This window comes from Homarus americanus, unplaced genomic scaffold, assembly GCF_018991925.1.
Source record: "Homarus americanus isolate GMGI-L3 unplaced genomic scaffold, GMGI_Hamer_2.0 scaffold4896, whole genome shotgun sequence".
In the NCBI taxonomy this organism is placed as follows: Eukaryota; Metazoa; Arthropoda; class Malacostraca; order Decapoda; family Nephropidae; genus Homarus; species Homarus americanus.
The window spans coordinates 6,021,883-6,049,800 of record NW_024749657.1 but is presented as its reverse complement, the minus strand read 5'-3'; positions in this window follow the sequence as shown (position 1 = coordinate 6,049,800).

Genomic DNA, 27,918 nt, shown 5'->3' with positions numbered 1-27,918 from the left:
CTGTCTGTCTGTCTGTCTATCTGTCTGTCTGCCTGTCTGTGTCTGTCTGTCTGTCTGTCTGTCTGTCTGTCTGTCTGTCTGTGTCTAGTCGGCTTCTACACAATATTACACAAATAATCGTAATCAGTAACCTCTCTGTACTGCTTTATTACAAGGAGACGCCCACACACACACACACACGCCCACCCCCGCCCACACACACGCCCATAAGGTGTATTTGGGGTTCTGGTATTACATTGCATTTAAGGTCAACATTGCACAAAGATCAAGGTCATTAACTAAGGTCACCCCATAACCATGGAAGAAAGACGAGGGGCCCTTGGTCGATCACACTGAGATTTCGACGAGTGTTGTTTAGTATTTTATTATTATTATTATTATTATTATTATTATTATTATTATTATTATTATTATTTGTGAGATGTATGCAAGTGTTTGTTTATTTATTTTTATTAGATATTTTTCGCTTAGGTGTGTGTGTGTGTGTGTGTGTGTGTGTGTATGTATGTATGTATGTATAGGAATATAAAAGTACTAAATAAACCAGATGATAAAGTTAAAGACATATTATACAAGTGTCTAAGTGTATTCGTGTGTCAAGTGCCTCTAGTAACGCACTTTTATCTTATTTATTACTGGTGTTGTTCTCAGACTCACCACACGTCTCTCACCTCAAGTCTCTACAAGTGTAATATTCTCGGATTTTTTTTTTTACATTTTGATTTTCGTCTTTAAGTATACGCTGGTTAAAGGCGAATTTGGTATAGTTTAAGGGTGTGTGGGTGTGGGTGTGTGTGGGTGTGTGTGTACGTCTTTATCTTTGTGTGTATCTGTGTCTGTCTGTGTGTGTGTGTGTGCATTTCTGTCTATCTATGTGTATCTGTGTGTGTGTGTGTCTGTGTTTAGGCCCTGTCTGTCTGTCTGTGTGTCTATGTCCTCTCTTGCTCCTTGTGTGTGTGTTAAGTGTCACATAGCAGCAAGTTAGGGCAGGAACCAACGACTCATAAACAGATCACCCACCTCATGTTTGTTGTGTCCGTCTGTCTGTCAATATACACATCAAGGTTAACACTTTCACTGTCTGTCTGTCTGTCTGTCTGTCTGAAGAAAATAATTATAGAAACAAAAACCCCAAGCCACCACCACCACCACCACCATCACCACACCACCACCTCCACCACCACCACCACCACCACCACCTTCACCATCGCCACCACCAGTCACACACTCACCACCACTACCAGGCTGGCCACCTCACTGTAACACCTCACCACCACCACCACCACCACCACCACTAACACCACCACCACCAGCCACCACCACCACCACCACCACCACCACCACCACCATCACCACCACTACCACCACCACCACCACCACCACCACTGAGACTTTGAGACAGACCAGCTGGATCAACCACAGCCCTCAGTACTAACAGACATCACACATCCTCAACAAGGTCATCAATTCTCCCTCTTCCTACTCTCCTCCCTCTCTCCTACTCTCCTCCCTCTCGCTTTCTTTTATCTCATCCCTCTCACTTTTATACAGTTTCACCATTAACCTGTTCTCTTGTGTATCCTAGATAAAAAAACCACAACTATCTGGGTCAGTGTGCAGGTGGTGGAAGGAAGCACTACCTGTATTCTCTTAGTACAAATGATCCAAAAACGACAACTATGGGGAAAATATGAGTAACAAAAAAATAATGGAACCATGAGTTAAAACACAAGGAAAAAAACTAAAACGACGAGTTATAATTATCAAAGGAAACCAAAACCAATGAGTAAAACACAAGGAAAATAAACCACGAGTTAAATACACGGAAAAGACCTAAAACAATGTATCAGAAACAGGTAAACCTTCAAACCACGGAACAAACCTTAAACCACGGAAAAAACGAATGAAAAAAACACGGAAAAATTAAAACCACGGGAAAAAAAAATTTAAACTGACGGAAAAAAATTAAATCCACACGTTAATTAAAACAAATACCAACATTGTAACAAAGGTCGACCGTTTACCTTCAACGTCCCCTGTCAACTACCTATTAAATATAAACAAGTAAAACAAACGCACATTAGTTGTTTACCAGGCTACAAACAAACCAATAATGCTAGTTGTTTACCCTCAAGAAAGGCATTATGGCGTTGTTGTTAAGATGTTGTATTAAACGTCAAGTATATATGACTCTTAACATCTCACGAATCTACGGACGTCACGGACTAGTTTATTACGAATCTACGGACGTCACGGACCAGGTTTATTACGAATCTACGGACATCACGGACTAGTTTATTCAAGGATCAAGTGACGAGTTTATTACGAATCTACGGACGTCACGATCAGAAGAACGCTGACATCACGGACCAGTTTATTACGAATCTACGGACATCACGACGGACTAGTTTATTAATACGAATCTACGGACGTCACGGACTAGTTTATTACGAATCTACGGACATCACGAAGTGACTTATGGACTAGTTTATTACAACCATGGATGCCAGATATCGGGTTTCGAATCTACTGTACTGTACAAGTGTCAGGTGACCACAAGAACAGGTAACTGACATGTATGAGTCGGCGTGAAAAGTCATACTGTTTTCTGTTCATCACCATCCATGTATTTCAATCACCCTGACAGGTAAACTAATTCATCAAGTAATCAACCACGTACGAGTTAAGATGACGCAAGATAAGCTTAATCACTTTATCGTATTGACCCGGTTAATCAAACCAAACCTAATTTGTTTCAGCAATAATAATAATAATAATAATAATAATAATAGATATAATAATAATAATATATAATAATGTAATAACAAACAATAAAAATAACACACACAATAACACACACACACACACACACAATAATAATAATAAAAATAATAATAATAATAATAATAAAATAACAATAACAAACAATGACTCATTAACTCACTTCATATAGGGTTTAGGGTGTGTGTGTGTGTGTGTGTGTGTGTGTGTGTGTGTGTACATGGTGTACAGTGTAAGTGTTCACCCCTGATGTTGTTAGTACACGGTCTCTGCTTCAAGATTCTGTTATATGCAAGACACAGGTGGCCACTTTTAACCTGTCTACACCTCCCTCTCATCCACACCTCCCTCCCTACACCCTCCCACACCTCCTTATACACCACACCTCTCCTGCACTTCCTCCCACACCTCCTCCACACCTTCTCCTCCTCCTATAATCTCTTCCTTCCTACACCTCCTCTAGTTCTCCCATATTTCTTTCCTTCTTTCCTCCTTTACTCATCATAATTCTCCTTCTACACCCCCCTTTCATAACTTTTCCTCCCTCCCTCCTGGGTTAGCCTCCTAATCTTTCTCCTCTCACACCTCCTAATCTTCCTCCTAATCCTCCTCCTACACCTCCTCTTCCTCCTACACTCACCACCAGATTCTAGGTCGTGGCTGTGACGTCACGGCCTTTGTTTACCGTGATAATCTTGCTAGTTATACGTTTGTTTATCGTGACGTCATGTATAGAATCACCTTGTTTATCGTAATTTCAAAGTCTTAACACAGTGACGTCTCGGCAGTAATATATTTTCGTTAACTTGACATCATAGCAGCTAAATTTGTTTCTGGTGACATCATAGTTTATTTTTTGTTTATCATGACGTCATAAACACCACCACGTCAGTTTTAACACCATAACATCACTAACCACGTCAGTTTTAACACCATAACATCACCAACCACGTCAGTTTTAACACCATAACATCACTAACCACGTCAGTTTTAACACCATAACATCACTAACCACGTCAGTTTTAACACCATAACACCACTAACCACGTCAGTTTTAACACCATAACATCACTAACCACATCAGTTTTAACACCATAACACCACTAACCACGTCAGTTTTAACACCATAACATCACTAACCACGTCAGTTTTAACACCATAACATCATTAACCACGTCAGTTTTAACACCATAACATCACTAACCACGTCAGTTTTAACACCATAACATCACTACAGACTTAAGTAAGAATAAGTACCCCCCATAGTGATATTATTAACACCATCTGTAACTCTCACGTGAATGAATCCACATGTGGCTAAGTACTGTATCCACTTTACGGTCCCTCATGTGTTAGGTGTCACCACAATTAAGATGAGATGCATTTATGAGGCAAGTTCAGGTTTACAATTAAAAACGATGATTTGTCTGCGGGTACTATGGATATTTATACTAGATAACTTGTACTGAGCCGGATAACTTGCATTGAACTGGATAACTTGCACTGAACCGGATAACTTGCACTGAACCGGATAACTTGCATTGAACCGGATAACTTGCATTGAACCGGATAACTTGCATTGAACAGGATAACTTGCACTGAACCGGATAACTTGCATTGAACCGGATAACTTGCATTGAACCGGATAACTTGCATTGAACCGGATAACTTGCACTGAACCGGATAACTTTGCATTGAACCGGATAACTTGCATTGAACTGGATAACTTGCATTGAACCGGATAACTTGCATTGAACCGGATAACTTGCACTGAACCGGATAACTTGCATTGAACCGGATAACTTGCATTGAACCGGATAACTTGCATTGAACCGGATAAACTTGCACTGAACCGGATAACTTGCACTGAACCGGATAACTTGCACTGAACCGGAACCCCATAAAACAAACAGTATCTAGACATGATAGACTCGACTTGTAATTGGGTGGAATCTGGCCAATGAAAACATTTGTACCCACACACACACACACACACACACACACACACACACACACACACACGTAAAAAAAAACACACTGTGGCTGTCTCATTAAGGGGGTCGCTTAAATCTAGTGGTTTAGCAGGGAGGCTCTGGGCACTAACTGGATCTACTTGCAATGAAAGTTGAAGCGTTGATCACCGGACCCAGTGGACTGACTCTATCTTTCACTCCTGTTAGAGGATGGAGAGACAGACAGACATACAGACAGACAGAGACAGGCAGACAGACAGAGACAGGCAGACAGACAGAGAGACCCATTTTCGACAGATAGGTACTGACAGTCATACCGACAGTCACTACTTACCTGACAATACCTTAATTACTTTACCTGTAATTTATACCTGATCTTAGGCAGGTTTTTCTGACCACAATCTCACCACATTAAAAATAACCATACTATTATATATATATATATATATGGAAAATAAATAGGTTTTACTTTATATATTTCTATGTACTACTGTTAATTATATTTTAAATTATATTATCACCGTATGCAAATTAGTACACCTATATACATTAAAACCTAAATGTAAATTCATAGTGATGTATTTGATGATGTTGTCACCACGTCAAAGAAATGATTATTACCTATTACCTAAACGTGTACTGATGCTTCAAAACAAACTCACTCTCAGTCACTCACTCTCTTGAATCCGAACCCGACATCCGATACAACTCCAAACCCTCGAGCCTTGGAGACGGCGGCGGCGGCGGCGGCGTGACGTGAACTCCAGACGAAGGGATGAGGTGAAGGTATAAGATAAACACCTCTTACCTCTTCCCCCATAATCACAAGCCATTACCACATGTTGGTCTTCCTTGCCAGTCTCAAAACATATATTGCCTCTTCTTCCCACCCACCCACCCACCCAGGTTACCTTACACCCCACCTCACACAGACGCCGCCCTGATGGCCTCATGGACTCATATACTCGACTCTTGTGCTGCAGAAGGACGTGTGTACCATCAGCCACTCAACATGTCTGCTTCATTTAAGTATTACCCTTAACTGTGGTGGTGGTGGTGGTGGTGGTGGTGGTGGTGGTGGTGGTGGTCAATAGTCCATTATAGGACTTATCGTGTACCCTAAGGTCATGAACGAGAGGTTGGTAAAACGAGATAGAACGGCTTAAAGAGGTTTGGTGTCGTTCTCTCTCTCTCTCTATCAACCCATTTCGTTTACACCTGGAGTAATGGACTAATTCTTGCACAATGGAGGAATAACGAGGAAGTGATTAGACACTGTATAAAAATGTATATTACTCAAACTCTTCATTGGTCAGTGAATATGTAAACTGAGTTATGTATAAAAATGTATAGAAAAAAAATATTAAGAATGTTAAAAAAATATATCAAGTGAAAACGTGAAATTGACACAAGATTCAAATAACACAACCCGTCTCTAAAGTTTTTCAGGTCAAGAGGTCAAAACGAGACACTTCCTTAATCCAGTTTACCTGAAGGGAGTGACCTTACCTGAGTGTTGTGTGTCTCAGTATGGACAATTCACCTTCTTACGGTCGTCTGGACTGTCTTATATCCCTTTCATAATCGAGGGATGATTTTTTTTTGTTTAAACAAGAACAGTAACGTAAAATAAATACGGTTTGTGAAGTGTGTATTATTTTGAGGATCGTCATTTACAGGTACTACTTGGGATATTGAAGTCATCTGAGGATATTGAAGTCATCTGGAGGGGCTACTTGGGATATTGAAGTCTTTGGAGGTAATCTTGCGAAGCTGAAGTCATCTGGGGGGAGGGGGGGGGGCGGCTACTGAAGTCAGGAACAGTTAGGGAAACCCGTTCCTCCCACTAGGGTTATTTACCTTTTGAATAAATCTCAGTTTTTTGGTAGGTTCCAGTCCTTGGTAGGCTCCAGTCCATGGTAGGTTCCAGCCCTTGGTATAGGTTCCAGCCCTTGGTATAGGTTCCAGTCCTTGGTAGGTTCCAGCCCTTGGTAGGTTCCAGTCCATGGTAGGCTCCAGTCCTTGGTAGGTTCCAGCCCTTGGTAGGATCCAACCCTTGGTATAGGTTCCAGTCCTTGGTAGGTTCCAGCCCATGGTAGGTTTCAGTCCTTGGTAGGTTCCAGTATTTGGTAGTTTCCAGTCTTGCTTGGGGCAGGTTCCTATAATAATCCTTGGCCGGTTCTACAATCAACTCAGTCTTTGAAAGGTTCCAGTCTTTAAGCAGCCTGTTATCTTCAGCGGTCTTTAGCAGGTACTGGTCTTCCGGTCACTACCAGACTATAACATCCGGTAGTCTTTGACAGCAGAGTGAAAAAAAAAACACCATAAATTATTCCCTTCTTAAACAAGCGTCCAATTCTACAAACCCAGACAAGCCCATTCATGGTAAATTAAGAAAAACTAAAACCCTACAAATGACTTTAACGAGCAGAGGAAAAAAACGACTCGCAAATCTCTTGAAAGCAGACTGGGAGAGGAACAAAGAACGCAATTGTCTTCGGGCGAGGAGAGCGTGGGTGGGCACTGCGCATGCGCCGCCGTTGGGAGGAAGTGGTCGCTTACTTAGTAAACAAACTGCCCGCCATAATACTCGAGCCGCTATGCTAATCCCCAGGAATGTGAGGGCCGACTCAAAATGATTTTATTTAACCGTGATGCTGAGTAAATGTTATTTTTCTTCGTATCTAGAAACTTTTTTTTTTCCTTCTTTTGGGGTGAAGCTCCGGCAGTAAAATCCCATGATTCATTCTTGAAGTGTTTGGTTATGTTGTGGCTGTGCTGACTTATTGCTGTCCATAATGGTCATATTTTCTCCCTATTTTTCTGATGGGGGGAAGTGACTTGAACTTTTAGAGGTTACGTAAACAGACTTAACAATTATATTAGTATGATATCAAAACTTTCAAAGTACTTAAAAAATTATATACGTGTACTGTATATTGACCTTTGTTGATACGTTTCTCGCTACTATAAATAGATAGAACTTAATATAGTGTACAATACCAAAATAATATACATTACAAAATAAGTACTGTATCCACTACCAAATGATTATAAACATATATAGGCTCGTAACCCCTTCCACTCTTAATGAAATAAATAAAATAAATTAGGTAGATAGTCTCTGTCTACCGCATCTTGTATACTAATCCCTCCGTTAAAATTTTAGGTACGTAGTCCATCCCATCTTTTATCTCTCCTTATCTCTCCTTCGTTAAATAAGATACAGAGAGATATATTTATGTTCTTAACTCCTTCCAACTTCATCTCTCCATAACCAAGTGAATCTCTCCTTATCTCTCCTTCGTTAAATAAGATACAGGCAGATATTTTATGTACGTAGCCCCTCTTAACCTCATATTACCACCCGTATGTTGACTTAGGCTCGGCTTATCTCTCAAAAATATCATAAACTAACGCTGTAGTCCCTATCTCTATCTCCCCCCATCCCCATCCTTATCTCTCCTCACCCCTACCCCCTACATCTCCCCCATTCATTCATAACAAAGTGTTCACCTCACCAACAACACTCGTAAAATGTACTCATGACTTCACAGAAATTTACTGGTTTAATTTTCCTCGTTATTTTAAGTTTTTTAGAACGTTGCTGACTCTTTAGCAACGTTCAATGGCACCAAATTTAAACAGAGACTCTACCTTAACTAGATACTTTCATTTAATATCAGTTAGGAGACAAAATTACACTGAGTCTTTACCTTAGCTAGATACATCCACTTAGCATCTCAGTGCAAAGTCACCGTAGATTGTTAAGGTAGAGTTTCAGTGTCATTTTAAACGTTAATTTGTAATGTAAGGTCAGGTAGTTATGTGCATTCTTACATTTTCAGTTACGAGGAAATAATAATAATCATAATATAATAATAATAACGCATTTAACATTCACAAAAGCAGCTCAGCAATATATAATAATAATACAAATTAATAAAAAAATACCTACGAATTATTATACACAACATAATTTCATAATAAAACATAATAAAATCAAATATAATTTAGATTCAGGACTCCATATATCTGAGGTTTTAGGCCGAGTGAAAAATAAATTCCTACTTACCTCCTATTTTTAGATCGCCTTCCTTAACTATATCTTTATTTGTATTTATTTCAACTTTTTATAGACATATTCTTGGGATTAAATGGTACAAGAATATGATAGGAGTAATAAATAGCGTAGTATACTGTAATAGTAGTAGTGGTAGCAGCATATTTATTCGCTGTCAGGGAATGATATACTTCTTGTAATTAAGAGTAAATAGACAAATATAGAGATAGATAAATAGATAGATAGATATAGATAGATTAATAGATAAAATTGAAATGAGTTGTAATCGCTGTCCTGTCAAAGCCTTGATACTTATGGTGAGAGTAATGCGCCACGACAGAGGTTATTTAATCAATATCCGGTGACTTGTGTTAATAATATTTTACACTTTACTCACATATAAAATAAATAAATAAAATGAATTAACGTTCCTAAGACAATTATATCCCTCGTAAGTCAATTTATCATTATGTATGTCGTAAATTAAATTAAAATATCCAAATAATACAACAATAATGATCTAAATTACATAAGAGATTAATATCTGAACTATATATATTTTATGAAGTGATTGTATCTTGGTGATTTATTGTCAGTGTTATTTTATTCGACAGTCCATCATTGAGGTTTCTTATTGGGTCTTCAATTACGATATATTTAATGTGAATAATAAAATAAAGAGTAAGACTAACTTAACCTAACCTAAACACTGAGAACCTGAATGAAAATTACGCCAAATTAATACAATTGGATATGACGTCAATGTTGATATTTATTACTCTGGGGGCGAAACGATACTTGTTATGTCACGTTTTTATTGCATGTGAGTGTAGTAATTTTTCTTTAACACTTCTAGATACATGAATTATAAATTTATTACTTGAATGGCATTTTACGATTCATGTTTGTATATAGTTCCAATACTGTGCACGCCATCTCCTTAAACTCGTTGAATATTATTAATCCTTTTAAAAAATATATATTTCATACTTATAGCACCTACCTTGTCTAAAGATATATAATTAAAAATATATATATTACCCACTTAATATTCCATGATCTAAATTAAGGATAAACTTTTAAATTTATATTATTTTTAGAAGATGGATATAGGTAACAGCTATACAAAATGGCTAATGTTAAAAATACACCATGACTAGTAAAGCGATATTTTTTTCTCGGGCTACACAATGCACTCGAATCAAACTTAATCTAACCATAAAATACCTCAAGATCATCAGGTTAGGTTAGGTTAGGGTCGTCTGCTTTTCAACAACAAAAATAATGGTTTAATAATGGGTTAACGGTCCGGCTCGCGGTACTTTTCCAACATGGTTTCCGTCGTAGTCTATCTGGTAAATAAATCAGCTGATGGCTTCTGAACGCCTGAAACGATGACCAACCCAATGTATAATTTCCCTAATCTCAATGACTAATTTCAGTTGTTCGAGGAGACAATTGATATAATGTACCAAATATTCCTTCCAAACGTCCTGGAAATCCGGTGTGTAGAGCGAGAGCCAGAAGCAAACGCAGGAGGTTATCGTTATTATTATTGGACTCATCGTGTGTCTGGCACCCATAAAGCAGTGAAATGGCAGTCAATTGAGGAACTGTCTCGCTATAAATCTTTATCAAATGAGTGACTGTTTCTGCTGCCAAGATACGGCGTGGTTTAACAATACTGTTTATCTATTTCAATTGTTACGATAAAAAATTTTCATGCAAGTATTTTCGTACAAAAGAAATAACAGAATTCTTAAAAAAATAATGAATTTTCGGCTATAAAAAAAACTAAACTTTTCTAATCAATTAATATAACATGAAAAATTATCAATTAAGTATACGTATATAATTCAATCCAAAAGTAACCTTACTATCCGAATAAACTCCTACACTGTATCAGAAATAATTAATTCTCAAATTCTCATTAAAATCATTCTTGTCGAAACCTGAGCACTGGATACTGTGTTAGGTGCATAAAAAACAGGAAAATATTAATCCTTTGGGTACGCGGGCGTTTAATGTTTATACCCGGGGTCTCTGGCGGCGGCGTATGTAAACATCAACACAGTGATTCCCGCCACGCCGCCTGACAGCCACCAAGTACCCAACTACAGAACCAAAACATTCCTTATTTAATGACTTTCAGCTCCACTAACGTCAACTCCTATGGTGGAATAATATTTTTTTCTCCTTTTGTATTATCCTCAGGTGGTATTTCGAGTTAATTAAGCACTTAGGTCGTGTTGCGGGTGTTGCTATCACTTAGGTCGTGTTGCGGGTGTTGCTCTCACTTAGGTCGTGTTGCGGGTGTTGCTATTACTTAGGTCGTGTTGCGGGTGTTGCTCTCACTTAGGTCGTGTTGCGGGTGTTGCTATCACTTAAGTCGTGTTGCGGGTGTTGCTATCACTTAGGTCGTGTTGCGGGTGTTGCTCTCACTTAGGTCGTGTTGCGGGTGTTGCTCTCACTTAGGTCGTGTTGCGGGTGTTGCTCTCACTTAGGTCGTGTTGTGGGTGTTGTTCTCACCTTAGGTCGTGTTGCGGGTGTTGCTCTCCGCGGTCGTGTTGCGGGTGTTGCTATCACTTAGGTCGTGTTGCGGGTGTTGCTCTCAGGTCGTGTTGCGGGTGTTGCTCTCACTTAGGTCGTGTTGCGGGTGTTGCTCTCACTTAGGTCGTGTTGTGGGTGTTGTTCTCACTTAGGTCGTGTTGCGGGTGTTGCTCTCCTTAGGTCGTGTTGCGGGTGTTGCTCTCACTTAGGTCGTGTTGCGGGTGTTGCTCTCCGCCAGGTCGTGTTGCGGGTGTTGCTCTCCACTTAGGCCGTGTTGCGGGTGTTGCTCTCACTTAGGTCGTGTTGCGGGTGTTGCTCTCACTTAGGTCGTGTTGCGGGTGTTGCTATCACTTAGGTCGTGTTTGGGTGTTGCTCTCATAGGTCGTGTTGCGGGTGTTGCTCTCACTTAGGTCGTGTTGCGGTGTTGCTCTCACTTGGGTCGTGTTGTGGGTGTTGTTCTCACTTAGGTCGTGTTGCGGGTGTTGCTCTCACTTAGGTCGTGTTGCGGGTGTTGCTCTCACTTAGGTCGTGTTGCGGGTGTTGCTCTCACTTAGGTCGTGTTGCGGGTGTTGCTCTCCTTAGGCCGTGTTGCGGGTGTTGCTCTCCTTGGTCGTGTTGCGGGTGTTGCTCTCACTTAGGTCGTGTTGCGGGTGTTGCTATCACTTAGGTCGTGTTGCGGGTGTTGCTCTCCCTTAGGTCGTGTTGCGGGTGTTGCTCTCACTTAGGTCGTGTTGCGGGTGTTGCTCTCCTGGTCGTGTTGCGGTGTTGCTCTCACTTAGGTCGTGTTGCGGTGTTGCTCTCACTTAGATCGTGTTGCGGGTGTTGCTCTCACTTAGGTCGTGTTGCGGGTGTTGCTATCACTTAGGTCGTGTTGCGGGTGTTGCTCTCACTTAGGTCGTGTTGCGGGTGTTGCTCTCACTTAGGTCGTGTTGCGGGTGTTGCTCTTGACAGTTCAGGAAATGATCTCCATCTTGGCGCGTATCGTGTTGAAGCAACTTGGAATATTTTCTTTTTTTTTTCTTTTTTTTGTCTTTGCGATCTCGTGTAAGCAATGGGCTATAAATGACAATTAAGAATGCTAATAGAGTATTTTGCAGTTTTATTCCGCACCCACAGCGATAACTGCAACAGATCGGCTGACTAACTCGACTTCTGAACCATTATTTATTTTTTGGGGTCTTGGTTTAAGTTTCCTGATGTGAGGAGAGGAGGAAGTGAGGAGAGGAGGAAGTGAGGAGAGGAGGAAGTGAGGAGAGGAGGAAGTGAGGAGAGGAGGAAGTGAGGAGGAGGAGGAGAGGAGGAGAGGAGAGGAGGAGGAGGAGGAGCGTGAGGGGAGAGGAGGAAGTGAGAGGAGGAAGTGAGGAGAGAAGGAAGTGAGGAGAGGAGAGTGAGGGGAATTGATAAGATAAACTAAGAAAAAACAAAAAGGAAAAAAATAGTTAAGGAGGAAAAGAAAGAAATCGGGAAGATGAAGAAGGAGGAAGAGGAGGAGGAAGAGGAGGAGGAAGAGGAGGAGGAAGAGGAGGAGGAAGAAGAAGGAGGAGGAGGAAGAAGAAGAAGAGGAGGAGGAACAACGCCGTGGTAGATGCACTTTTGAAGGACAGAGGCAAATGAGGAGGAGTTCAAGGAAAAGAAGGAGGGGGAAGGAAGGGTTTGGGAGGAGGAGGAATTCAAGGAAGAGGAGAAGTAGAAGAAGAAGAAGAAGAAGACGTAGAAGGAGGAGAAGGAGGTCAAGGATGAGGAGGGTGGCCGTCTAGTGGGAGGGAAGGGGGTAAGGGAAAGAGGATGAAGGTTACAGCACAAGTCGTCACAAACTTCTACCACTACCACTAACAACTACTACTACTACCACTACTACTTCTGCCCCCTTCTTTTAAATATTTTGAAGAAGAAGAAGAAAAGAAGAAAATTTCATCAGGTCAAGTTGGGGGCCTTTACTGAGAGAGAGAGAGAGAGAGAGAGAGAGAGAGAGAGAGAGAGAGAGAGAGAGAGAGAGAGAGAGAGAGAGAGAGAGGGGGGGAAAAAACGAAGAGAAAGAAAAAAAATAGCTTCTAGCAATAGTAATAGCAGTAATAGCAGAAGTAATAGAGATAGTATAGGAGTAGTATAAGCAGGAGTTAGCAGCAGTATACAGGAAATGACCCAGCAGAGGAAGTTGAATCAGAAGACACATAAGAAGGAGAAGTAACTAGGGTGGGCCGCCGGACATACTGTACAGGCTGGATCTGCTGGTCATAACGTCAACACAGGGGTAGTGAACCAGACGTCGGAAGAGGGGCCTTTGCTCTCTCTCTCTCTCTCTCAGTAAGGCCCCAACTTGACCTGATAGAATTTAACCTAACCTAACCTAGCCTACCCTAACCTAACCTAGCCTAGCCTAGTCTACCCTAACCTAACCTAGCCTAGCCTAGTCTACCCTAACCTAACCTAGCCTAACCTAACCTAACCTAACCTTCCCTTCTCCCTGGTCATCTTTCCTCCCTGGACCTCATTCTCCCTTCATCTAGACCTCCTTCCCTCTCTCCCTTCATTCGTCCCTCTCCCTGTTCCTTTCCCTCCCTTCCTCCCTGACCGCATTTCTCTCCCTCCCTCTTTCTCCGTGCACCTTCCAGACCACCCTTTACCCCCCCTCCCCTCCTTCCCAACAGGCCCGGTGATAGGGGCCTGTCAGTCCCCGCCACCACAGTTTGCGATATTAACACGTGTGCTTGTTTAATCCCCTCAGTCACTCGAATAACAAGGAAGCATAAAAAACTATCCAGATAATAAATACTGAGACCCCGCACTCTCTCTCTCTCTCACTCACTCTCTCACTCTCTCTCTCTCTCTCAAGACGCCGTTTCTACGCACCATATCGAGATTTTGTTTTCATTCACCCGTGCCGCGTCAGTGTTTGTGTATTAAGTATTTCTTTTTATTTTATTTTTTTTAATATATGTATTGACCGTACTTAATGTTATGTTGATCTAAAGGTTTTAAGGGAGTGTCACCATGTTCAAGATGCCAAAGTTTAGATGTCAGTATAAAGTTAAAGTTAGCGGCGACTCACGAAAGCCAATTATTGTTTATATTTTCCGTTGATTTATTGCCGATCTTTTGAGTTGATACTTTTACTTGTTTTTCATACTTTCTTTTTGCTTCGTCATTCGTATTATATATGTGTGTGATAATGTTGATATTGTGTTTGTTTTAATTGTATTTACATTTGGATACGTGTTTAATTTTTTTGTTTGTTTTAGTGTCACGATTCTTAATTTGTTTTGTCAATTTTGTTTTATTTTACGATTATTGTCATTTTAATATATACTAATTAATTCCTGACAATTGTGTATTAAATAACTTCTTGTGTTCTCTGGTAAATGAAATCGTCTGGTGTTAGTTGAATAAAATCGTCTGACGTTAGCTGAATAAAATCGTCTGACGTTAGCTGAATAAAATCGTCTGACGTTAGCTGAATAAAATCGTCTGACGTTAGCTGAATAAAATCGTCTGACATTAGCTGAATAAAATCGTCTGACGTTAGCTGAATAAAATCGTCTGACATTAGCTGAATAAAATCGTCTGACGTTAGCTGAATAAAATCGTCTGACATTAGCTGAATAAAATCGTCTGACATTAGCTGAATAAAATCGTCTGACATTAGCTGAATAAAATCGTCTGACATTAGCTGAATAAAATCGTCTGACGTTAGCTGAATAAAATCATCTGACGTTAGCTGAATAAAATCGTCTGGCGTTAGCTGCATAAAATCGTCTGGTTAGTTGATCAAATCGTCTGACGTTAGCTGAATATAATCGTCTGACGTTAGCGAATATAATCGTCTGACGTTAGCTGAATAAAATCATCTGGTGTTAGCTGAATAAAATCGTCTGACATTAGCTGAATAAAAATCGTCTAGCATGAATAAAATCGTCTGACGTTAACTGAATAAAATCGTCTGACGTTAGCTGAATAAAATCGTCTGACGTTAGCTGAATAAAATCGTCTGGTGTTAGCTGAATAAAATCGTCTGACGTTAACTGAATAAAATCGTCTGACGTTAACTGAATAAAATCGTCTGGCGTTAGCTGAATAAAATCGTCTGACGTTAGCTGAATAAAATCGTCGGTGTTAGCTGAATAAAATCGTCTGACGTTAGCTGAATAAAATCATCTGGTGTTAGCTGAATAAAATCATCTGGTGTTAGCTGAATAAAATCGTCTGGTGTTAGCTGAATAAAATCGTCTGGGTTAGCTGAATAAAATCGTCTAACGTTAGCTGAATAAAATCGTCTGACGTTAGCTGAATAAAATCGTCTGACGTTAACTGAATAAAATCGTCTGGTGTTAGCTGAATAAAATCGTCTGGTGTTAGCTGAATAAAATCATCTGGTGTTAGCTGAATAAAATCGTCTGCGTTAGCTGAATAAATCGTTCGGTGTTAGCTGAATAAACGTCTGACGTTAGCTGAATAAAATCATCTGGTGTGTTAGCTGAATAAAATCGTCTGGCGTTAGCTGAATAAAATCATCTGGTGTTACGAATAAAATCGTCTGGTGTTAGCTGAATAAAATCGTCTGGTGTTAGTTGAATAAAATCGTCTGGTGTTAGCTGAATAAAATCGTCTGGTGTTAGTTGAATAAAATCGTCTGGTGTTAGTTGAATAAAATCGTCTGGCGTTAGCTGAATAAAATCATCTGGTGTTAGCTGAATAAAATCCTGGTGTTGCTGAATAAATCATCTGGTGTTAGCTGAATAAAATCGTCTGGGTTAGTTGAATAAAATCGTCTGGTGTTAGCTGAATAAAATCGTCTGGTGTTAGCGAATAAAATCGTCTGGGTTAGCTGAATAAAATCGTCTGCGTTAGCTGAATAAATCGTCTGGTGTTAGCTAATAAAATCGGTCTGGTGTTAGTTGAATAAATCGTCTGGTGTAGTTGAATAAAATCGTCTGGCGTTAGCTGAATAAAATCGTCTGGCGTTAGTTGAATAAAATCGTCTGACGTTAGCTGAATAAAATCGTCTGGTGTTAGCTGAATAAAATCGTCTGGTGTTAGTTGAATAAAATCGTCTGGTGTTAGTTGAATAAAATCGTCTGGCGTTAGCTGAATAAAATCGTCTGGCGTTAGTTGAATAAAATCGTCTGACGTTAGCTGAATAAAATCATCTGGTGTTAGCGAATAAAATCGTCTGGTGTTAGCTGAATAAAATCATCTGGGTTAGCTTAAATCATCGACGTTAGCTGAATAAAATTATATTGAATAAAATCATCTGCGTTAGCTGAATAAAACGTCTGACGTTAGCTGAATAAAATCGTCTGGTGTTAGCTGAATAAAATCGTCTGGTGTTAGCTGAATAAAATCATCTGGTGTTAGCTGAATAAAATCGTCTGACGTTAGCTGAATAAAATCATCTGACGTTAGCTGAATAAAATCGTCTGACGTTAGCTGAATAAAATCATCTGGTGTTAGCTGAATAAAATCATCTGGTGTTAGCTGAATAAAATCATCTGGGTTAGCTGAATAAAATCATCTGGTGTTAGCTGAATAAAATCATCTGGTGTTAGCTGAATAAAATCATCTGGTGTTAGCTGAATAAAATCATCTGGGTTAGCTGAATAAAATCATCTGGGTTAGCGAATAAAATCATTTGTGTTAGCTGAATAAAATCATCTGGGTTAGCTGAATAAAATCATCTGGTGTTAGCTGAATAAAATCATCTGGTGTTAGCTGAATAAAATCATCTGGTGTTAGCTGAATAAAATCGTCTGGTGTTAGCTGAATAAAATCATCTGGTGTTAGCTGAATAAAATCGTCTGACGTTAGCTGAATAAAATCATCTGGTGTTAGCTGAATAAAATCGTCTGACGTTAGCTGAATAAAATCGTCTGACAGTTAAATAAAATCATCTGACATTAGCTAATAAATCGTCATTATAGCTTAAATCGTCTGACGTTAGCTGAATAAAATCATCTGGTGTTAGCTGAATAAAATCGTCTGACGTTAGCTGAATAAAATCGTTGACATTAGCTGAATAAATCGTCGACATTAGCTGAATAAAATCGTCTGATATTAGCTGAATAAAATCATCTGACATTAGCTGAATAAAATCGTCTGACGTTAGCTGAATAAAATCATCTGGTGTTAGCTGAATAAAATCGTCTGACGTTAGCTGAATAAAATCGTCTGACATTAGCTGAATAAAATCGTCTGACATTAGCTGAATAAAATCGTCTGACGTTAGCTGAATAAAATCGTCTGACGTTAGCTGAATAAAATCGTCTGACGTTAGGTTAAGTTAGGTTCCCCGCCCATTAGGAAAACATCTCTCTTGTACTACGTCTATTCCTCTCGTTATTGTGTTTTATTTACGATTATCACTACTGTTTTTATTTGTTTATGTAAGACTTCCTCAGATCTTTGTTGATGACGTCATTCTGTGTTTTTTTTGTTCACACACGAACGTCCAGTGTTGACATTCGGATCGATAGTTGTAGTGTGTTTTTTTTTCAGTTTTTTTTTTGTCCTGTTTTTGTTTTTTTTCTGTTTGTTTCTGTTTTTTCTGTTTTTTCTGTTTTTCCTGTTTTTTTCTGTTTTTTCTGTTTTTTTCTATATATAGTTTGTGTTATATATGATTTATAGAAAGAATATATTAGAATATAATCTTTTAAATTACCATAAGTCTTAATATAATCTTAGAGTACAAGATTAAATACTCGTAAGTAAAAAAATCCCCCCCCCTAACTGGTGACGTCACGATGCATCTATCTCACTGATGAAACAAAGATGGCGTCGAGATAACACTGTGACTCTACCGTGACTTAGCTAGAAAAGTGAACAAAATGAACGAATTTTTTAACAATCTGAACGAGAGAGAGAGAGAGAGAGAGAGAGAGAGGGTGCCATACACACTATTTCTCCTACAGAACCTTAACAAGCAGTAAGGTTGTTAAACATTAACTAGGGTCATTTTACCACCTGTGATGGTTGCTTACAGAAACGTGTGTACTTGGGATCGCATATGAACGTATGGATGTGTCTACATGATTGTGTGACTGTACGTAAATACTACCTATAAAAGTATGACTATCCCAGTACAGGTGTGTGTGTGTGTGTGTGTGTGTGTGTGTGTGTGTGTGTGTGTGTGTGTGTGTGTGTGTGTGTGTGTGTGTGTGTGTGTGTGTGTGTGTGTGTGTGTGTGTGTGTGTGTGTGTGTACGTACACTGAGTATATGACTACACTTACTTGAGCATGTGACGTGTACACATATACAAGTACATGAACGTGTGTGTACAACTCGGTGTGTGACTGTGTGATTAAATGAACGTGTGTACATGTAAACGTTGAGTGTAGTACCACGCACATGATGATCAGGTTACACGTATATGAAGGTGGTGTGGCACTAAGTACACGTACATGAAGGTGAGTGTGGCACTAAGTACACGTACATGAAGGTGGTGTGGCACTAAGTACACGTACATGAAGGTGGTGTGGCACTAAGTACACGTACATGAAGGTGAGTGTGGCACTACACACGTACATGAAGGTGAGTGTGGCATTAAGTACACGTACATGAAGGTGGTGTGGCACTAAGTACACGTACATGAAGGTGGTGTGGCACTAAGACACGTACATGAAGGTGGTGTGGCCTAAGTACACGTACATGAAGGTGGTGTGGCAGGCACTAGTGTGGCCCTGGTGGGTCAAGTGGCACTGTCTGGCTCCTGGTGCCTGGGGTGCCTGAGGTCACGGGGTCACGACTCACACCCACATACCTCGTCTGACCTTTCTGACTGCCACCCACCATCCCCCTGCACCCACCACCCTCCTCCTGCCACCCACCACCTCCTGCCCACCCTCCTCCTGCCACCCACCACCCCCCCACCCACCACCTCCTCCTGCCACCCACCACCCCTGCCACCCACCACCTCCTCCTGCCACCCACCCCCTGCCACCACCTCCTCCTGCCACCACCCACCCACCCCACCCCCACCCACCACCCTCCCTCCTGCCACCCACCACCCCCTCCTGCACCCACCTCTCCTACCCACCACCCCTCATGCCACCCACCACCCCTCCTGCCCACCACTCTTACCTCCTGCCACCCACCACTCCTCCTCCTGCCACCCACCACCCCCTGCCACCCACCAACCTCTCCTGCCACCACCTCTGACACCCACCACCTGCTCTGCCACCCACCACCTCCTCCTGCCACCACCACCCCTCCTGCCACCCACCACCTCCTCCTACCACCACCACCCCCTCATGCCACCCACCACCCCTCCTGCCACCCACCACCCTTACCTCCTGCCACCCACCACCCCCTGCCACCCACCACCCATTCCACCACCACCACCCCCCTCCTGCCACCCACCTCCTACCTCCTGCCACCCACCACCCCCCTCCTGCACCACCACCTCCTGCTACCCAATACCCATTCCACCACCCACCACCCATTCCCACCACCCACCACCCACCACCCCCCTCCTGCCACCCATACTCCCTTTGATGTTTATGGGTACAAAATTTGTACATGTGTTGTGTTAACAGGTGTGTGTGTGTGTGTGTGTGTGTGTGTGTGTGTGTGTGTGTGTGTGTGTGTGTGTGTGTGTGTGTGTGTGTGTTGTTGTTGTTGTTTATGTTTCAGAACACCAATCAGAACCAAGACCTAAAACAGCTGATGTAAACAAGACGATCAGGTGACTCTACCAGGTGAGGTGACCGGGCCAAGGTGGTGTGGTAGGAGCACTTAAGGTGGTCGGGCCTCTTGTTAGATGCAATCACATTATCCTCACCCTCCTCTACCTCCCTTGCCTCACCTCCCTCTACCTCCTTGCCTCACCCCTCTCTCTACCTCCTGCCTCACCCTCCCTCTACCTCCCTTGCCTCACCTCCCTCTACCTCTCTCTCTCTCTCTGTCTCTCTCTCTTTCTCTCTCTATACATCTTTGTCTCTCAAAGAAAGAACGAGAGAGAGAGAGAGAGAGAGACTGGCGTCAATATAGGTAGAGACAAAGGTCAAAATGTCTAGCACATCATCCGTCGGCTCTCAGGGTCAGCAGCGTCAGCACCTGTATTATTCCTGTCCTGACAACCCTGGCTGACGAAGGGAGGAAGGAGGAACTGGAGAGAGAGAGAGAGAGAAGAACATTACCTCACCCAAATCCTACATCATAAAACCTAAAGAACGTCACTCTCCTACGTCATCCCTACGTCATCTCCGTCATCTCCTCCGTCATCCTCCGTCATCCCTACGTCATCCCTACGTCATCCCTACGTCATCCCCTCCGTCATCCCCGTCATCTCCTCCGTCATCTCCTCGTCATCCCCTACGTCATCTCCTGAAGCACCGAGAGCGGGGACAGCAGCTCACGGTATAAGAATGTCTTCCAGTAGTATAAGGGTGTATCAGGAAACAACGCACTGATACCTACCCCTTATACCCCCTTACCCTCCCCCTTATCACCTTTACCTCACTTTACTTCCCTTATCACCCCTTACCTCATCCCTCTCTCCCTTACCTCCCCTTATCATCCCATACCTCCTGTTACCTCCCCTTATCATCCCTTACTCCTCCCTTTACCTCCCTTATCACCCTTTTTCACTTCTTTACCTCCCCTTATCACCCTTACCTCCTCTTATCACCTACCTCCTTTACCTCCCTTTATCATCCTTACCCTCCCCCTTATCACCCCTTACCCTCCCTTTACCTCCCCTTATCATCCCTTACCCTTTTCATGTAACATTATTTAAGAATCCATGTGTGTGTCTTAACTGAACTGAGACAATTACATACGTTTTATATCATCAGTTATAGATAAAATTGAACTTAGGAACCTTTGAGAATCGATCTTTTGTTTCTGTAAGTTAAGGAAACAGTTAAATACGTTCTTTATCATCAGTTATAGATAAATTGAACTTAGGAACCTTTTGAATCGATCTTTGTTTCAGTTAAGGAAACAGTTAAATACGTTCTTATATCATCAGTTATAGATAAAATTGAACTTAGAACCTTTGAGAATCGATCTTTTTTGTTTCTGGTTAAGGGAAACAGTTAAATACGTTCTTATATCATCAGTTATAGATAAATTGAACTTAGGAACCTTTGAGAATCGATCTTTTGTTTCTTCTAAGGGAAACAGTTAAATGTTCTTATATCATCAGTTATAGATAAATGAACTTAGAACCTTGAGAATCGATCTTTTGTTTCTAGTTAAGGGAAACAGTTAAATACGTTCTTATATCATCAGTTATAGAAAATTGAACTTAGAACCTTTGAGAATCGATCTTTTGTTTTGTTATGAGACAATTACATACGTTTTCATATCTCCAGTTATAGATAAAATTTAACTTAGGAACCTTTGAGAATCGATCTTTTTGTTTCTTAAGTTAAGGGAAACAGTTAAATACGTTCTTATATCATCAGTTATAGATAAAATTTAACTTAGGAACCTTTGAGAATCGATCTTTTTGTTTCTTAAGTTAAGGGAAACAGTTAAATATGCTCTCACATCACTTACGAGAAAATAATGACTTTTTAAGGATGACCAACAGGTAAGACGGAGCAATATATTCACTCAGAAAGTTAGGTTAGATAGGTTGATAGGTTAGTGTGTGTAGCGGTCTTAGTTGGAGTTGGTTTCAGTTTGTGCCAGGTAAACATTATATACCACATCTAACCTAACCTAACCCAACCAAACCTAACCTAACCAAACCTAACCTAACCTAACCTAACCAAACCCAACAAAACCAAACCTAACCAAACCAAACCTAACCTAACCAAACCTAACCTAACCAAACCAAACCAAACCAAACCTAACCTAACCTAACCTAACCTAACCTTAACCTAACCAAACCAAACCTAGTCTCATCAATTCTAACCAAACCTAACCAAACCTAACCTAACCAAACAGGTGATCATTTGTGTTAAGACGATGTATTTGTTTACTATTATTCGTATCAGTAAACAATAAACAACTGATTAAATATTCCATCATTTGTTTACATATTAAAGATATATTTGTCCGTAAGTAGCAAACAATAAACAATTTTACTTTACTTTACTTTATGGTCGACTTTGATGTTGTTTTATACGCACTTAGAACACTTTACAGGCCTGACTCAGCACTTAACTAGATACTTAAATGAGACAGTTTCATTCTAATCTTATCAAACGTAACGAATAAAAGGCAATGAGTTGTATAAATGTGAAACGAGTTGTTGGTTAGATTAGGTTTGGTTAGGTTAGGTTTGGTTAAGTGAGACTCTACCTTATCTAGATACGTTTACTTAGCACCAGTTAGGAGACAAAAATTAACTTAGAAAATCTTTGGAAAGTTTATGGGCCTTAACTTTGTCTGGTGTTGAGTGAAGGAGGAAGAGAAGGAAGAGGTAGGAGGGGTGAAGGAGGGGTGGGGGTGAAGGAGGGTAGAGGTGAGGGTGGTGAGGGATGAAGGAGGGGTGGGGGTGAAGGAGGGGTGGGGGGGAAGGAGGAGTAGAGGTGAGGTGGTGGAGGGGTAAGGAGGGGTGGGGTGAAGGAGGGGAGGGGTGGGGGTGAAGGAGTGGTAGAGATGGGGGTGAAGGAGTGGTAGAGATGGGGGTGAACGAAGGAGAGGGGGTGAAGGAGGTGCTAGAGGTAGGGTGGGGTTAGGGGGTGGAGGAGGAAGGAGCCAGACAGGTAGGCTTGTTATCAGTCAAGGTGTGAGAATTGGTGTTGAGAGCTCAGACTAACAGGTAGCAGCCAGCCTAATTACTTGGACCCCTGATTTGGAACCTGGGGAGAGAGAGAGAGAGAGAGAGAGAGAGAGAGAGAGAGAGAGAGAGAGAGAGAGAGAGAGAGAGAGAGAGAGACTTCTAGGCCAAATGAGTTGCTATCACATCTCGCTAACTTTTTTTATTTGTTGTTTTTTCTAAGTTTTCCTGTTCTTATCTCTTCCCTGAGTTTCTACTTAATGGAAATCAGAAGACAGCCGTTCAGATACACCTGATTGAAGGCTTTTTTCTATCAGGCGTCAAATTTGTAATAAAGAAAATAAGAAGATAGAAATGTACTAAAATTCTCGGTCGTATCTTGACAAACTGTGTTATATGAGGTTGTGTTTATTGACAACTGTATTGTATAAAGGATGATGTGTATGTGTTTGTTTGTGTTTGTTTGTGTTTGTTTGTGTGTTTGTGTTTGTTTGTGATTGTTTGTGTTTGTTTGTGTTTGTTTGTGTTTGTTTCTAGACGTACAATAAAATGTTTTTGATTGTTTTTTTTTTACAATAAAGTATATACGAGTGTTTGTTTTTTTGTGTTTAAAGATGTTTATGTGTTTGTTTTTTATTTGTTTCTCTACTAAAGATTAAGAATGTGTATGGATGCTTGTTTATCAGTTTGTAAAATCAAAGTCAACTCCGAAATAGCCGAAATAGTCAATAGTAACTCGTAATATTGATAATAATAGCATACTAGCCTTATCAAAACAAGACAAACCTAATATAATTAAGACTCAAAAACATTAATTATCCCCAATATTAAAGGTAATTGATCTTTAATCTATGCCCATTATAATCCCTCACATATAAAAATATTCTCAATACTTATATAATCTTAAACGTTTATAATATTTGTCCCTCCGTTGCTATAATCTTATTACTCAAAAGATTTAATAAACATGAAAAAAAGAAGGAACAGAATAAAGGAATAGAGAATATAATTGGTGTTGATTTTATCTCGACCAACTGTGTGGCAACTCGACCAAAACAATGTGGAAAAAATTAACAACAGGAAAAGAAAGGAATAATGTAAGGTGATAATTTCTAGTTTCCTTTGAACGTTAAATATGATGCTTTTGTTTTTATATTGAACGCAGCTGAATAGTGTCATAACCCTTGTTTACAGGTCGCGTAAAATAAATAAAAGTACATAAATAATTCATATAAAAGCTTATATTTGTCCTTCTCTCGACGTTTACAATAATGGTAATAATTTCAGTTTTATAAGATCCTGAAAATTTAATAAACAAACAGATATGACAACAAAATTGGCTTACATTCTGTAAACTCTTCGACGTAACAAGGAATTTTTCACTAACAGAAAAACTCGAGGGAAAAGAATGAATGGGAAATGCATAATAATAACATTCAATGATATATATATATATATATATATATATATATCTTTATAAAGGGAACATTCTGTTTTCGTCTTTATTCAAGACATCTTCAGAGGCAACTGGATTACATGGACAGAGAGAGGCTTAAATATACAAGGTGACCTTAAAAACATGAGGTCAGGTCATAATGATGTCATCCACTAATCCCCACACCAACACACACGTAGAGGAGCTTGAGAAGGGGGTGACATCATTATGACCTGACCTCATGCTAAGTCACCTTGTATATTTAGCCCTCTGTCCACGTAATCCAGTTGCTCTGAAGATGTCTTGAATAAAGACGAAAGCTAAGGGGCTCCGTTGTTTCCCTTTTCCCGTGATTTTATCAAGATTTATCTTATCCACGTTTTCATTGTGGATCAACATGAAATATATATATATAACTGAAGACTATAACTGTAATATCAGTTGGATCTCCCCAAATGTACGCCAACATAGTATTTTTAAGTTTATTTTCCCGCCATCAAAATTCCCAAGCTTATTTACCTTTAATTAGAATGTCTTTCAAAAATACACAATATTCACAAATAAAATAAACAATTAACTAATAATAAATAATAAGCAACAATAACCAAAAAAAAATTGTTTTAAAGTCGTCTGTATCTCAATAAACTGTGCGACGACAACAATACTGACCGTTCATTTTTCTCTTCTTCCTATCAACGTTCATAATAAGTTTTCTCCCTTATCTAAACAATAAGAATGGATAAGAGATGTGTGAGAAAGGTGTGAGAGACGTAGATAAAATTGATGGATAGATGGTGTGAGGATAAATCTAACACCCAGTACAGTTAGTCTATATTTTGCCGTTACTCCGGGATACATGTCAGTCTTGGTAAACCTCACTACTGTACTTCCGCCACCACCCGAACGACCCCTACTCCTACCACCACCACCCGAACGACCCTACCCTACCACCACCACCGGAACTACCCCTACCACTGCCACCACTACTACCCCACCCCACCCGAACTACCCCTACCACCACCACCACTATCACCACAACTACTACCACCACTTGGAGGTCATCTATTGAATATAAATAAACACTTGAACCCAGAATATGAGGGTGAGACATGCGACAATACCTCCCCTGCACCTCCCTCTACCCCTCACCTACTCCCTCCCCTCCTCACCCTATACCCTCCTCCTCTACCCCCTCACCTATCCTCTACCCCTCCTAATCCCCCCTCCCATTTCCATTCCCAAGTCACGCAAACCGTCTCCTCCTACCTACCACAGACCCCCTACCTTCCCCTCTCTTTTCATACCTCTCCCCTCCCCAACCACAATCCCCCCTCCCCCCCCCTCCCCAACCACAATCCCCCACCTCCCTCCTCCCCAACCACAATCCCCCCAACCACAATCCCCCACCTCCCATCCCCTCAACTACAATCCCCCCACTCCCTCCCCAACCAAATACCCCTCCCCCCAGTCATGCAGCACCCTCCTCTCCCTCCCACTAAGACCCCCCCGTCTTTCACACACAAACCCTACACTGTTCCCTCACTCACCGCTCCCTTGAGAGAATTTATGGCTGTTTGTTCGTCTTTCTATTTATTTAATTATTAGGTGACTCTCTCTCTCTCTCTCTCTCTCTCTCTCTTCCTCTTTCCTTCATCCCCATCTTCTTTTTACCGTTCCATCATTCTCCCTCTCCTTCCTTCTGTTTACCCCTTCCTTCCTTTATTATTCCATTCTCACCCTTCATCCCTCTCTCCTCCATTCTTCTTCACCTATCCTATCTCTCGCTTCCTCCTCTACCTCCCTCCTTCTCTCCCTCCCTTTCTGTCTCCCTCTCTTCTCCATTTCTTCCCATTTAACACTCCTCCCTCTTTCTCTTACCCATCCCCTCTCATTTCCCTCTTCCTCCCTGTCTCTCCTTCTCTCCCTCTCTTATCTCCTCCTCCTCCCTCTCCCTTCCCTTCCCTCCCACTCACCCAGGTCATCACGGAAGCTAATTAAAAAGTGGTGTAGGTGTTCTCAGGTAAGTTTGCTACGTAAGCAGGTGAAGGTGGCTTGGTCCCTTGAGAGTGTGTGTGTGTGTGTGTTGTGTGTGTGTGTGTGTGTGTTGTGTGTGTGTGTGTGTGTGTGTTGTGTGTGTGTGTGTGCTTTCTTTGAACCAGACCAGCGGCGCCTTGGTACGTTGACTTAAAACACCTTTGAGTACGATAGTTTTGAGCCCTTGAGTACGATAACTTAAACCTAGCCCTCCCCTATCCCCCTCTCCAATACCACCTCCCTCTCTTCTCCTACTTCCCCCCTCTCTCACCTAGCCTCCTAACCTCTCTATCCGCTAACCTCCTGACCTCCCGCATCCTAGAATCCACCAATCATCACCTAGTGTTTTTGACCCATAAGTGACCTCTGTTAAGGGTCACGGAGTTAATCATTAGGCCAGAATCTTTCCACTATAAGAATGTCCACAAACAGGACGACACACACACACACACACACACACACACACACACACACACACACACATACATACATACATACATAAACGTGGTGTGAGTGACCTGAAAATTATCTTCAGTGTTTGGTAAATAATTTTCAGTCACTTTAAATAAATGTAAATAACTTTCTCCTGAGGCAGTTCCGTACCTTGTGTGGAATATTCACTGAGAGAGAGGCAGAGAGAGATTCGTGTGGTTGAAGATGCCCCATCTGTCTGTCTGTCTGTCTGTCTGTCTGTCTGTCTGTCATGATCCCACAAGGCTATATAACCACCTGTCTTAAAGATGCTGCAAGAAACTAAAACAAGTCAACCTGGAAACTTTAGAGAGTCTGGAAACTTTTAAGATAGTCTGGCAGTCTGTAAAGACTTAACTGCCTGGATTGCCTTAAAATGTGGTTTGATAGTCTCAAAAACCTGAAGTAGCCTGAAAGTGACCTAGATAGTCGTGGGCTAACTTAAGTAGCCTACGGTGGCCCAGGAAGGCTTACGGCTGCCTAAGGTCACCGAGAAAAGGATAGTAGCCAGAAGGCTTGAGGTAGCCAGAGTGGCCCGAGGCTATACTAGGCGGGCGGCAGACATCTACCACCACGACACAGAATCTTCATTAGCGTGGAGGCTATCTTGGTCGCCATCACTCGCCACTACCCGCTCATTGCGCCACGCCTCGCCCACGCCCATGCCACCCGGTTCATTATTACGCCCTATACACGCCCTCACATACCCACGCCCATGCCACCCTTCATTATTACGCCCTATACACGCCCTCACATACCCACGCCCATGCCACCGGTTCATTGTACGTCCCTATACGCCCTCACACACCGCCCGCACCACCCGGTTCGTTTACGTCCTATACACGCCTTCACATACTCACGCCCTCACACACACGCCCACGCCCATGCCACCGGTTCAGTATTACGTCCTATACGCCTTCACATACTCACCCTCACACACACACC